The 13,697-nt window shown below is 41.2% G+C and overlaps 1 long non-coding RNA gene across 1 annotated transcript; it reads right to left on the minus strand.

Annotated features, from left to right (window-relative positions):
* Positions 1 to 781: 781 nt before the first annotated feature.
* On the minus strand, positions 782 to 11,003 carry LOC146371244 (uncharacterized). Its single transcript, XR_014802892.1, has 3 exons — positions 10,817 to 11,003; positions 1,017 to 1,110; positions 782 to 870 (listed from the first exon to the last, which is right to left on the minus strand). It is a non-coding gene; the product is annotated as an uncharacterized LOC146371244 (long non-coding RNA).
* Positions 11,004 to 13,697: the final 2,694 nt, after the last annotated feature.

The following is a 13,697-nucleotide window of genomic DNA, read 5'->3' on the forward strand; positions in this document are numbered from 1 at the left end:
GCACTGATGGTATTCCCTCATTTCACACACTGACTGTCCTTATGCAGTTACACATATATTGTGACGTCGTATGCAGTATGACTGACTGCTCCAAATACAGTTGGAATGTAACAAAAGTTCGTTTATTCACAGGACTTTGTACATTCTGTTCATTTTCCACATTTGTTCAACAATTCAAATAAAAAGTGCAACTTGTATTAACAGAACTTAAATTATTTTGTCCACATTCCACATATCCTGCACAAACATAAATATGGGACCTGCAGGTGTTTGTACAATAATGGGTCCTATTCACACTACCTCACTCATTTTGTTTTTCCACAACCTTCTCCAGTAGCGTTATGATCCTGTCCATTCGCTCGGCACGTCTGTCTTCAATCTCCCTCTGTAGCCTCATGTCCTCTTTTATCAATTCCAGGACTTCATCCTCCCTGTCCCTCTTCCTCTTTTTTGGTTGTGCCTCCAGCTGGGCCTCTTCCTCCTGCCGTTCCACATCCTGCCCTTGGGTGCCCGCTGCTGTACTGGGCCCTGGAGTGTCCTCTTGGATGGAGGCAATCAGGACTGGAGGCCTGGTGGACGGCCTCTGTCCTAGGACCTCATCCACTGGGACAAACCAGGGCCAGGTGGCAGCAGTGGTCTTCCCACTCACCCCCTCACCTGTTGCGGGATACTTGCAATCCTACAGGCAGAGGGGATCAAAGTGGCAGTTCACCGCAACAGCAACAGTACAGGTTTACATGGTGGGGTTCATATGCTTTATATTCCAATGGTACTGCACATACTTTGTATTTTTTCTTTAGGTTGTCCCATTTTTTTCCCGCCTGCAACGGGGTTATTTGGCCCGCCAGCCCCATCTGCTCCAGGATTGCCCTGGTAGACGGAATATGGGAGGACATGTCAATGATGTTAATCCCTGCACAGGATCCTCAGCAATATGTGCCAACTGCAAACTACAAGGCAGGACAGGCACTCTCCAATATGCCCAACAGATTTATGCATGCATACTGTTGCTATACCTCCAACCCGCAGCGGCTGTGTTCCTGGCACCAGTGAACAGGTGTTCGTTTTCACCCCGGAGTTTGATGAGCTCAGCCGTCTCCTCCTTACTCCCTGGAATGTGATGGGACAGTGGAGTACATTTTATAACATGTTACACTTCTGTGTTATCATTTTCCTGTTTGCCATCTGGTATCATACGTTTGCACATTCAGCTGTGTGCAGCCTCCCAACTTCACTCTCACCCAAGCCGATTTTCTCAGGAACAAATACAACACTGTCATGGGCCACGCAATAACATTTGTATGTTATTTGGGTGACTTCTGTGACATGTTTAACCTGAGTGGCGACTGTGCGCGGGCGGGTGCGCTGGAACGGAGAACGCTGTTCTCGCCGGCAGGATGGGTTACCGGTAACAGAGGTCTCCGACAACGTGGGCGCACTTGAGCTGATATGTGATGTGTTGCCACATTGCGCAGATATTCGGGGTTTACACGGCTACATTTTTGTGTTTTGTTATCTTCAGGTTGTTGTTGGTGACCCTCACACGGTAATATAACAGACCGGCCAGTTACAACTCAGCGGGACTGTGTATTTACAGTCACCTACGTGTGATGGCTGTGGATGAATTCACCGTGACATGTACAATTACACTGCCATTATCTTTTGCATCTTGACAATTGTGTCGGTACTTCCGACATAACGTACATTTATGGATGTGGGTGTCCTCTGCCGCGTCTGTACTTGCTGCCATCATTGCAAACTGAATTGGCCGGGCTGCGCTATGCATTCTGGGATATGTTGGGCCACGAAGTCTACATTGCCACAGCCTTAAAATTCAGGGAAATGAAGGACACATTTCAGGGCCGCATTTCGAGCAGCCTTTGAATTGGGACAGCCTTCGGCGCGCCGCTGTGACGTAATCGGCCTTAAAATGCAGCCTTTAAGGCTGCAGACCCTGAATTGGGATACAGCCACTGTGTTGGAAGGAAGATTGCTATGAACTATATTTAAAAGCAGCTCAAAAGAAAAAGGACGTTATAGAGACAGATTGCATCCGGATGGAAAGAGACGGTACTTGCAAAAAATAGCGTGCATCGGAAATGTGGACCCGTATGAAATACAGCAGTGGAGTAGAAACCCTGAAGACCAACCGCTATTGACTTAGCCTGATATGTTTTCGTACCTTGTCTGTGGAGTCAGCGCATACATGGCGAACCAATTTCGCAATTATAAATCTCTAGAGGCGCACATCCAATTCACCAAAGATCGGGTACAAGATTTGGCTATTTTTAAGCCTTCACGTTGTGAATTCGCTGTCATTCAAACAAAGGTAAGTCAGCTCGAGTACTGCGTGTGAAATGCGTTTGATTTCCCTGCAAACATTCACATTAGTGCAGCATAAATTCATTCATGAGGGGGAAATTACAGTAAGAACATGTGGAGGCTCTGTTAGGTGGATAACATAGTGAGTTCAGTGCACTGATGTGACATTGTCCTGAAGCATTTAGTCATTCTCTATGGTTAAAGAAATTGCACTAATTAATTCATATTTATTATGAATAATCCTAATTACACATCTTGCTTCCTTGTTTGTGTCCTGTGTCACTAATAATACATTCTATTTTGGTTTTATACATTGATTAATGAACTGCAGAATCTCCTTATCATATTAAGTGATTCGTAATTGTCACTTAAAGTCGAACTTTATGCTTTCTCCATCTTGAAAGCAGGGGCGGATCTAGAAGGGTGGCATGGGGTGGCAAGTGCCACCCTAAAATGATCCCTTGCCACCCCAGTTTTGCATATGACATTGTTGTTTACTAAAATAAGATAGCATTAACAGTTTGAGCGTAGTTACAGTCAGCAGTGAATATAAATGCTAAAACTGAATATATTGGATAGTGTGTCCCCCCTCCAGCATTAACAAATGGTTCAGCCCATAGCAGGACCGGCTTTTTTCTTGTTTTAAGTAGCAAGCGATGCTTATGATTGTGCCAGAGCACATTTTGAACAACACCATAGGAATTTCGGATTTTACTTTCTAAACACTTTGTTACATTTATGATTAAGTAGATAAAACACATTTATGTCAGCCTTGGCTCATAGTTCTTGTCTTTAAATTAACTTTGTCTGTGTGTGTTTCAGGTACTGCACTCTCAAAGACTGAATGAACCAGCATTGCAGCCATGGGTCACTGTGAGCATCACAGGGAAGGTTGAACCTGTAAGGCCGGAGTCGCGGAGACCTGCACCCACGTCACTGCTCTTCTGTTTAATGTAGAAGCAACAGTGCAGATCTGTGGCACAAGGACTGTTACAGATGAACCTGCATACTGGGTTTTGCTGGGTAATGTGACCAAGATACAGCCAGAGGTTGGCCATAAGATAGACTTCTCCTCTTCAGCTGCCCAAAAAAAGGCTCTTGATCAAAACATAAACAGACCATCTGTATTGAAAGGTAAAAGGTCCTCAAAAAAGAAAAATCCCACCTGCTACTGTGGAGGAGTTGTCACTGCTATTTTACGATTTTACACAGGTGGTTGGATGTTACACTCTGGAAATGGAAGGAAGGTGAGTGTTACTAACCCTCTGTGGTCCACAGACACGTTGCACCTCCAAATCACATGACTATTTTAGGCTGACATAGCAAAAAGCTGCAGCCACGCTGAGTCTCTATTTCAGCCCACATTGCAAGTTTTTAAATTTTAATTACAGGCCAGTAAATCCAGAGTTATGATAATATATATAAGCCACACTTTTTACTAAATACTGTCCTCACGTTTTTGTGTGTGTGTGTGTTTTAAGCGTTTTCTAAGGACAGCGCGAAAACAGAAAAGAAAGGAAAAAAAACACCTCTTTCCTATCGGCGGAAAAAGTTACCATGTCGACCAATTAAAAAAAAAAAGTCAACATGTGGGATTTGGTTGTTTAGAAAGAGGGGAAAGTTTTGGGAGTGACGGTAACGGCAGCAAGACAGGGCGAGCGAGTGAGAGAGAGAGAGAGTTTTTAGATGTGGGAGATTTGTGACGTTTAGTGTGGAGTGTATACTTAGTGTGTTGTGTTGTCTTGTGTAGCTGTTCTGTTGTGTAGTCATTTTGTTTTGTGTGTCAGTGAGGGCACTAATGAATGTCACAAAGGCACATTTGCAATGTAAACACTGTCACTAAGTAGAAAACCAGCGGAGTGACACACCTCCTGTTGTCAGGCCTGCAGGTTTATCCCTGTGGCGTTCTGTCTTTTGGTGGACAAACTTATTTTTTACTGGCACACATCATTTGTGGGGCATCTTATTGCAACACCTGATTGTTCTCTCAATTTAATTTTAGTAATATTTTTAAATGGTTGTAGAAAATGAAAAAATGACAGCAGGTGTATTGGCTGCATTTTTAGATAAATAGTTGTATACGTTTACAAAATGTACAATTTATATTTGCATTTCAAGTTATAAACATTTACTCAACATGTCTGTGGGGATTTTTTACAGTAAAAAATACTACTAGGATGTTAAGTTCTTTGTGTGATTTCAGATCAGTAATAGTACTATTAACAGTAATAGCAGTACTAATGCAGTATGTCAGTGAAAAAAAACAACTAAATTCAGTTGAGCTGAAAAGAATGACACCAAACAAGGCAAGGGGAAAAAAATAAAATGAAACAATCTGAGGGTGAAATACAAACGTAAACTCAAAAGGAGTCAAAAATGGGCGGTTGTATTTCAGACCTCAGTGGGTTAATCCAACAAATCATGAAAAATTAGGTTTAAATTTTTGTTCATGACAGTGCAGATTTCTGACATTTTGTGTAATTTAAGCTGTAACAATGTGATTGTTTTCTAACAAAAAACAGTGTGAAACTTAAGTTAGACCTGTGTTTGTAAATGAACCGCCCCATGTTGTGTAGCTTTCTGGATTTTATACTTATTGGGCTACATATGTATTTATTATACAGGCTATACAGTACATAACATCAAAACTCACATGTTTTATGTAACTAAAGTGTGTAATTATGTGGGCTACAGACAATAATTAAGTTATCGACTATATTTATATGAAAAACGTGTATACTTACTGCATTTGAATCATTTTAACCATATGTAACCACCTGCATATGTGTTTGGGGTTGAAAAAGGCTTTGATTTTGCCACCCCATTTGATTTCTTTGCCACCCTCATGCCACCCTAAGAAAATTTCTCTAGATCCGCCCCTGCTTGAAAGTGATTACATCCTTGCATTACATACTTTAGGTTCTTTTTGCTGGCAGTTTTTTTTTTTTTTTTTTTTTAAAAAGGCAGATTTAGAATATAACATGCAGCGTTCTATAGATGGATACATAAAAAGATAAAAAAAATTACATGTGCTAACTTTCTAAACACTTTATTTGTTACATTTATGATAAATGGATTTGAAAGTAGATAAAACACATTTGTGTCGGCCTTGGAAGCAACAGTGTTGATCCGTGGCACAAGGACTGTTACAGATGAACCTGCATACTGGGTTTTGCTGGGTAATATGACCAAGATACAGCCAGAGGTTGGCCATAAGATAGACTTCTCCTCTTCAGCTGCCCAAAAAAAGGCTCTTGATCAAAACATAAACAGACCATCTGTATTGAAAGGTAAAAGGTCCTCAAAAAAGAAAAATCCCACCTGCTACTGTGGAGGAGTTGTCACTGCTATAATGTCATAATGTTTTATCTAGGGGTCTAGATTTATGCCTGCAGTGCACTGCCGTGTAAATAATTTGCATTTACTGAATATGTACTGACTGAGTCCCACTGTTCAAAAGTTGAATAAAGAAACAAACTAATTTTTGCCTCTTTTTTTTTTTTTTTTTTTAAATTAAAACCACTTTATAGAACATCACATCAGTTACATGTAGAATCCATGTCATTTATAGTTTACAAATGACAAAATGTTTACATAAAATCATGACAGTGTTTACATGATATCACCCACTACTAACATTACTTTATTTACTGTATCTTTTGAAAAAAAAAACCCCCCGCTATTTATACAGCAAAAGACTTAAGAATATTTAACAGGAGCAGGTTTCATTTTTCCCTGGTTTTACTATCACACAGTTCACCAAACGCAGCAAACCTTCACCATCTTATCCAGGAGGGTCACCTCTTCACCCTCACATGGAAGAAGTAATCTGATTGGCATGGTGGTATGTTTGAAGCAGGTCCCTTGTGTAGCTCTGGAACCCAGTCATACGGTGGCCCCTAGAGACAAAGCACGTACAAACTCCAAAACACTTGCAAACTCCAAAACACTTGCAAAATCCAAAACACAACGGAAGTGCTCCAGGACGCTAGGGGCAGTGTTGAGCTTTTGTTACCTAGTAACTACACAAGCCAGGAAGTACCAATGACCGGATTTGGGCTGTATCCCAATTCAGGGTCTGCAGCCTTAAAGGCCGCATTTTAAGGCCGATTACGTCACAGCGACACAACGAAGGCTGTCCCAATTCAAAGGCTGCTCGAAATGCGGCCCTCAAATGCGTCCTTAATTTCCCTGAATTTTAAGGATGGGCCCAACATATCCCAGATTTCATAGCGTGGCGGTGGTGTGGATAATTTTGCCGAAAAAAACGGCGGAAGCGGAGCCGCCGAAGAGTAAACTTTCAGAAGTAAGTACTGAATATTATGTCACTTATTTATGCGCAAATGTTTTTATAATGAAGAACATTAAAACATTACTGTTGGCCACATGTCGGGAAAGTTATGTGACATTAGCGATGTTTGTACTAACTTGGTTTTAAAGCCTTTACTTCAAAATATACGCCGTTCAATAGTTGACTAAAATCTTACAGAGAATGTGATGATTTTATGGATCATTAAAGTCAGTCATATATCCACAAACACAACAAGCTGAAAGTCAGTGATGCTGCTCGGTTTGCAGTCCTGAATATCACAGCACAAGCAGGATTCACTGCACTGTTAATGTTAGCTATGTTATATTGCTGCCTCTGTTCGGTGGTGTCGAGCCAAACGGACTTTAACGTGTGTTTGAACGAGCTGACGGTTCACTCGTTAAGCTGAAAGAAAGATGCTTTAATCACAGCAGTCACACATGTGTCCACTGTACCATCTGGGAACTCTTTTTGTTTGGTAATAACACAATCCTCCTTCTTTTGTGCTGTTTTGTAGCAGTGTGTACACCTGAGACTGTCACCTGTCTGTCTGTCCTGCACTCTCTCTCTGTTTCTTTCTCTCTGATTGTGTAATAAAAGGATGAACATGTGTTTATAAGTTACACTTGTGTTTGAATCCTGCAGCTTATCACACATTTGATTTCCATGTGTGACAACTGCAAGTGTCCAGAGTGAGGACAGACTGAGGGACCCACTGCTGCACATCATCTGTGAGGCTTTGCACCCCTGATGATCCACCAGGACAAACTCAGCAGTGTGTGAGGAAGAGGAGGAGGAAGAGCCAGCAGCAGCTGACAGATGGAGAGAATAGACAGACTGTTCCCTGTTTGTGAAGGACTGCTAGAAAAGTTTAGAATCACTAATTGTCTGTCCTGAATCAGTCTTATTAGGTAATGTTCAAATAATTTTATCCTCCCAGTGTTTTCAGTGTGGGAGAAAGTACTCAGGGCCTTCAGGTTACACACTATGAAAGGTAGCAACAAGTTTAACATTCAGAAACCTAAAGTATGTATCAGCAGCAGAATGGACCTAAAAATAAATGTTTGTTTCAGTTCTATGAAGCTTTGAGTATTTTGGATCAGTAGCTGCTGTGTTTGTTGCATCATATTGCTGTAATTGTTTATATGCTTTATATATTCTGAGGTAAGTTGATCTATAGTGTTACATCATATTTTACAAGGATGTTATGTGTTTGTATACTTTCTGCCCAGTTTGACCCATTTAGCAGAAGTCAGCCTGTTTAAGGCTCTGATATCTATTCTGTGTGACTTAAAGCAGTTATGACATGGTCTGATTTTCTCACCCAATAAAGGAATATTCAATATATCAGTCTACTCTTCATTTTATCAGAAACAGTTATCACAGCTTGTACATTTTCTTTTTATAAATATATGTAAGCAGTGAGCCAAATTTAGTAATGCCAACATACTGAAGGAACAACATTTGTCTCTTATATATGATACACCTATATATGCACTGTCAAAGACACTTGTCTTTGAGTGAAGATTTATGGTGATAAGACATAAATAACTGCAACTTGAATCTGTACTGAGGCTCAGTATTTGACACAGAGTTCATGTTCACTACTGTAATAGTTAATAATGATTAATATAATAACTATAATATTGGCCATATTATATTTACATTACCAAAGTGATATGACTTTAGTCTCATGAACAACATCAGCTAATTGTTATTTACTAGCTAATCTTAAATGACTGTTCAGTACAGAAATGAAGCCCAAAAATCATGTTTTACTGTCCTGTGGTCTCAGCCTCAGATACTTATCAAATCACACAAAGCTCTTGTAGAAACAAACAAACAAACAAATTAACAAAATATGTTCTCCATTTCTGTCAAACAAAGTTGTATGACACGTTTCTAGCGGTTAGTATCATGGTTGCTAGGCAACCTGGGAAGCGAGACGGAGACTAGACCGTCCTATACAGACAAACTTGCCGTTTATTTTGCAAATCGAGCTCAACACTGCCCCTAGCGTCCTGGAGCACTTCCGTTGTGTTTTGGAGTTTGCAAGTGTTTTGGAGTTTGCATGTGCTTTGTCTCTAGGGGCCACCGTACAGTCATGATGTTTCATCCATTTCATAGGCTGGTTTGCTGCAATAATGCCAAATAATTAGCAACTCTATAAATAAAAGGTAGTTCTGCAAAATGACTCAGTAGGATGTTTGTTCTAATTTGCTATGACCTCAGAGTGCGTCGAAAACAAAACTAATAGGCTATAAAGAGTGGTATGAACATATTTGGAACTTACCGGAATGAAAATGTCTGGAGCACCAACAGATATTTGGAGATGGAAGAGAACTGGATATCAGCTCGTCTCACAGCTGCTATCCAGGCTAGACGCCTTCATTTGGTAACATCGATACACGAGCTGCCTCATGTTGCTTCCAGGTTGGGAAAGAATGAAAAGACAAACCCTTTTCAAGCTTATTCTCTTGCCGGTCGTGCGATCGAACATTGCAGCCGACCACACAGCAAGAACGAACCATGGCTGTTGTGTGTGCCTTTGCTCCTTTTTTGCTTGCGCTTTGTTTAGACCCCCAAAATGGCAGATTGGGCCAAAATCCTTTCCACGCCCACCCCCGTGACATCACGCTCCAAAGCCCTATAGTAGTATGCTAATGTGCGCTCACCAGGGGTGTTTTTAGCCCATTTTTGGGCTAAAATGAATCAAAGCACCCCCAAAATTACTTACTTTTTTTTTGACAATATTTGCTGTTTGTGTGACACACTACTAAAAATAAAAAAAAGCATACAGTACTTGGTTGAGACGTAATATTTTAACAACAAAAGTATAGATATCCCCCCTCCCCCCAAAATGGTTTGTTCCAGCTCGCCTCTCCCCTGCTCTGGCTCTAGCGCTCTTTCTGCCAGAGCGATGGTGGCTGAGACGCAGCGGAGCGGAGGTGTAAGTGCCTGGCTTAAAACAGGACATATTAGCTGCATTTAACCTTCAGTTACTCTTTATATAGTTAGGTAGGAGTCAGGCCATGTTTCTTTTTAGCTGAAAAACATTACACCAGGTAACCTGCAGTGTTGAAAACGTGTTTTCCGACGATGTTTGCTACTCTACAATCCGTCCTGCTCTGTACAGCGACACTTGACCGTCCTGTTGCTCCCATTGAAATGCATACAGTCTGTTTAAAATCTAAAACTTAAAATTGTCCGTAGCCTGCTGTTATTACCACTGTCCTGTTTGAAATGGAATGAGAGAGTGCATGTGCCGATATTAAACCCAAGGTACTAACTAGCTAACTGACTGCCCATTAACCTTATAACTCGTGGTGTGTGTGTGTGTGTGTGTGTGTGTGTTCATAATGAGACCGCCAGGTTCATAATGGATATAAGGAAAGTTTTTTTTTTTTTTTTTTTTTTTTAAAAAGGAGATAAAAAAAGATCCGTCAATCAAGAATAATGTTGGATCAGTGTTTCAATATTTATCTTTTATTAGATCTTCATGTGGTTTGTTATTTGCGTTTTAGTTGAAAGTACACTGAGAGAGGACTTTTTATTAGTGATCTTAATAGTATTTTTTTTCATATTAATGTAATTTTTTCATCTAATTAAATACAATTTGTGTATGATTGTCAGTCCAAGGAGGGCGAGAGGAAAGAGGGGGATGTGAGGAGAAAGTACAAGGTCAGGAAGAACCAGGTAAGAAAACAGACAGGGAACAGTGACAAGCAAAACAGAAACTGTTAAACTGACAAAGAGAAAAAAACGAATTCTACTCACACAACCTGGAAGTTGTGTCCTCCCTATATTAAAGCTGCTATACAGAATCTGCAAAACAAACTGGGTTGAAACATTTTTGACCCTCTTTAACAGCATGCCAACATAACATTATCATTGATTTTGGAGATTAAAATTAATAATATGTTTTTTATGTGGTTCAGCCACAACTCTACTAAAACCTCAGCCAACAATAGGTAGGCCAACCTTTGGCTCATCTAGTTGTCTGTATGACTGCCGCAGTACATGCGTCACATTTGCGCACTATCAGAAAGTGCCAAACGGTGCCCTGGTGGAGTGAGGAGCTGTAAAGAGAAGCAGAATGCTGTTTCTATTCTAAAAATGTCTTAAGCTAGTTTGTTCCATAGATTCTGTACAACAGCTTTAAATGTTTTCCAAAAGCACACATACACTTAACTGTCATGGCTGTGTACCGGCAGACAAGGAGGAAGGACCCAAAATGCAGGATTCAGTGAGGCGAAGTTGAACTCAAAGTAAACAGCTGTATTTGCAGGTTGCAGATGAACAGTGGACTAACTACACTGGGAAAATATAAACTGACAGGCAGATAAACAGTGACCGAAACACAGAGCATAGACTGAGGGTGAGTAGACATTAACAACGCGACAGAGAACAAAGGAAACACAGGGCTAATATACACACGGCAGTAATCAAGGGATGAGAGACAGGAGGGGAACACACCTGGGAGAAATCACAGCTGACGAGACAGGGGAAACGTAAACCAAACACACTGACACCAGACACGAACCTCCAAAGTAAAACAGGAAACAAGAAACAATTTACAAGGAGGCAGACAGACACTGAACTTAATCTAGAATAATAATCAATACTATAGAAATATACCAAAATATAAAAAACTGAAAAAGCTGGGTCAAAATGACCCAGAACCGTGACAGGAGGTCGACCGTGTGTAAAGCAGCGGCGGCGACAGAGCAGGTCTGGAGGCCTGGACCAGACGAGGGTGAAGACACGGAGGCTGGACCAGACGAGGGTGAAGACACGGAGGCTGGACCAGGCGAGGTAGAAGACACGGAGGCTGGACCAGGTGAGGAAGAAGACACGGAGGCTGGACCAGACGAGGAAGAAGACACGGAGGCTGGACCAGACGAGGGTGAAGACACGGAGGCTGGACCAGACGAGGAAGAAGACACGGAGGCTGGACCAGGCGAGGAAGAAGACACGGAGGCTGGACCAGGCGAGGAAGAAGACACGGAGGCTGGACCAGGCGAGGTAGAAGACACGGAGGCTGGACCAGACGAGGAAGAAGACACGGAGGCTGGACCAGGCGAGGAAGAAGACACGGAGGCTGGACCAGGCGAGGAAGAAGACACGGAGGCTGGGCCATGTCTTCAATAAAAGCAACAACAATAAAAGCAAAGGTGAATCCAATAGACCAATACGCCAAGGCTGGGATGGTCCATTTGGTAAAGTAAATCCGTTGGGCATCTTTCTTTGCCTTTAGACAATAATTCTGAAAGAAAAGAAAAGAAAAGTTGAATTGCTCTTCACAAATAAAGCTCGAAGCAGCTCAAATTGTAGGAATCACCACTGGGCACCCACAGTACCGTCACCCAGTCAAATGTGTGGTAAAGACACAGATAATGAAATCTTGTTATTAGTAAAATATATAATGAAAACTGATTCGGTTTATTATTTTCTCTGTATGCTCTGTAGGATCTGTTCCTATTCAATTTAGCACTGGCGATTTTGCAATGCCCGTTTTCTTTTAGGTGATCATTTAGCTTAATACACATGAAAACCAGCTGATCACAGGACAGAGGTAAATCTTTAGCAGCCAGCTCACTTGCCATGCCATCACTGAAGCCGTGGAGGTATATGCCTCCAGTCTGTACCCAGAAGTCTACAGAACGGTCTGCTACACAAGGCTTTCCTTGTTTTAAATTAAACATGCAATCTGCTGCAGCGTTGGAGCTGGTCCCTTTCACAAACGCACACCGAAATCTATTGATAAACTCAGCAACGCATACATTTTCACTTTAATTTATGACTACCTGTGCCCACAGCAACTCTCTGAGATTTGTCATGTATGTGATAATATGTTTTGCCTTGGGCTTTTTCCACCACACCAGTGAAGGCCTCTGGTGATGCCAGAGCCAACTTAGAATCATTCTCATGTACAGAATGAGAATAAAACAGGACTGGCACTATTGGTGATATGAAGAAATTCCAGGTGAGCTAGCAGAGGTGCTGCAGGCAGTCAAAGGGCACACACACTGGAATCCCTGAGCTTAAGGGATTGTGACAAACTCACAGTCCCTTAAGCTCAGGGATTCCAGTTGTGCGAAGAGGTTTGCACAGAAGCAAAGGTAAACGGGAAAACGTGACAGGACTGAGGCCGCGCACGTTACCTGGCTGACACAACATTCTGGCGCCGACTGAGTGACTGCTTCAGACTTAAGTAACCAACTTACTCCTCTGATCCATCCTCTGATAAGCTGCAGGTGAGTATATCAGCAACCTTGACAGGTGAGTGACTGGCAGGGAGGTGGAGAAACCAGTATGTGCTGCCTCAGAGGAAAAAGTAAAGAACATGCCAACAACACATACAGCAAGAGAAAAGAGAGAAAGAAAAGCAAGAGCAACAGAAAACAAGCAGGATAGCACAAAATAGTTAATTCATCATTTATAAAGTATAAAAACTGTCATCAACATGTTAAATATATGCTGATTAAGCTCAGGCAGGACGAAGCACTTCATATCGAGCAATCTATCAATCCAACCAAATTAACTTCTTTTAGACCTCATTCCTACAAGACTGGTCAAATAAGTTTTACTATTAATTAATGCTTCATTTTTAAATAACTTCAATTCCTCAACAGGCCACGGGTGTTTATCATTGCATTAATAAGACCATTACTTAATTGTCTTAACTAATTATAGTTTGATTTCTAGTCTCCCCCTTTATTCAGAAATTCTTGAAAGAGTAGTTATAAAACAATCAACTGTAGAGGAAAGGTTTATTTGTTTTAGTCATGATTTAGAGGTCATCATAGCACAGAAACGGCAATGAATGTTACAAATGTTCTAATGCGCCATGACAGTAAAGTAAATTCAGTTCAATTCATTTTTATTACATAGCATCAAATCACAACAAGAGTGGTCTCAAGGTGCTTTACATCATAAGGCTCTGCCTCCCATTCTACTTCTAAATACTCTGGGAACCACAAGTAAGCCTGCAGTCTGAGAGTGAAGTGCTCTATAGTACTATAGTAGTACTATACTACATGCAGTACTACAGGTTCATTAAGAT

This window comes from Perissodus microlepis, chromosome 16, assembly GCF_051167445.1.
Source record: "Perissodus microlepis isolate ML-2025 ecotype Zambia chromosome 16, ASM5116744v1, whole genome shotgun sequence".
NCBI classification, from domain to species: domain Eukaryota; kingdom Metazoa; phylum Chordata; class Actinopteri; order Cichliformes; family Cichlidae; genus Perissodus; species Perissodus microlepis.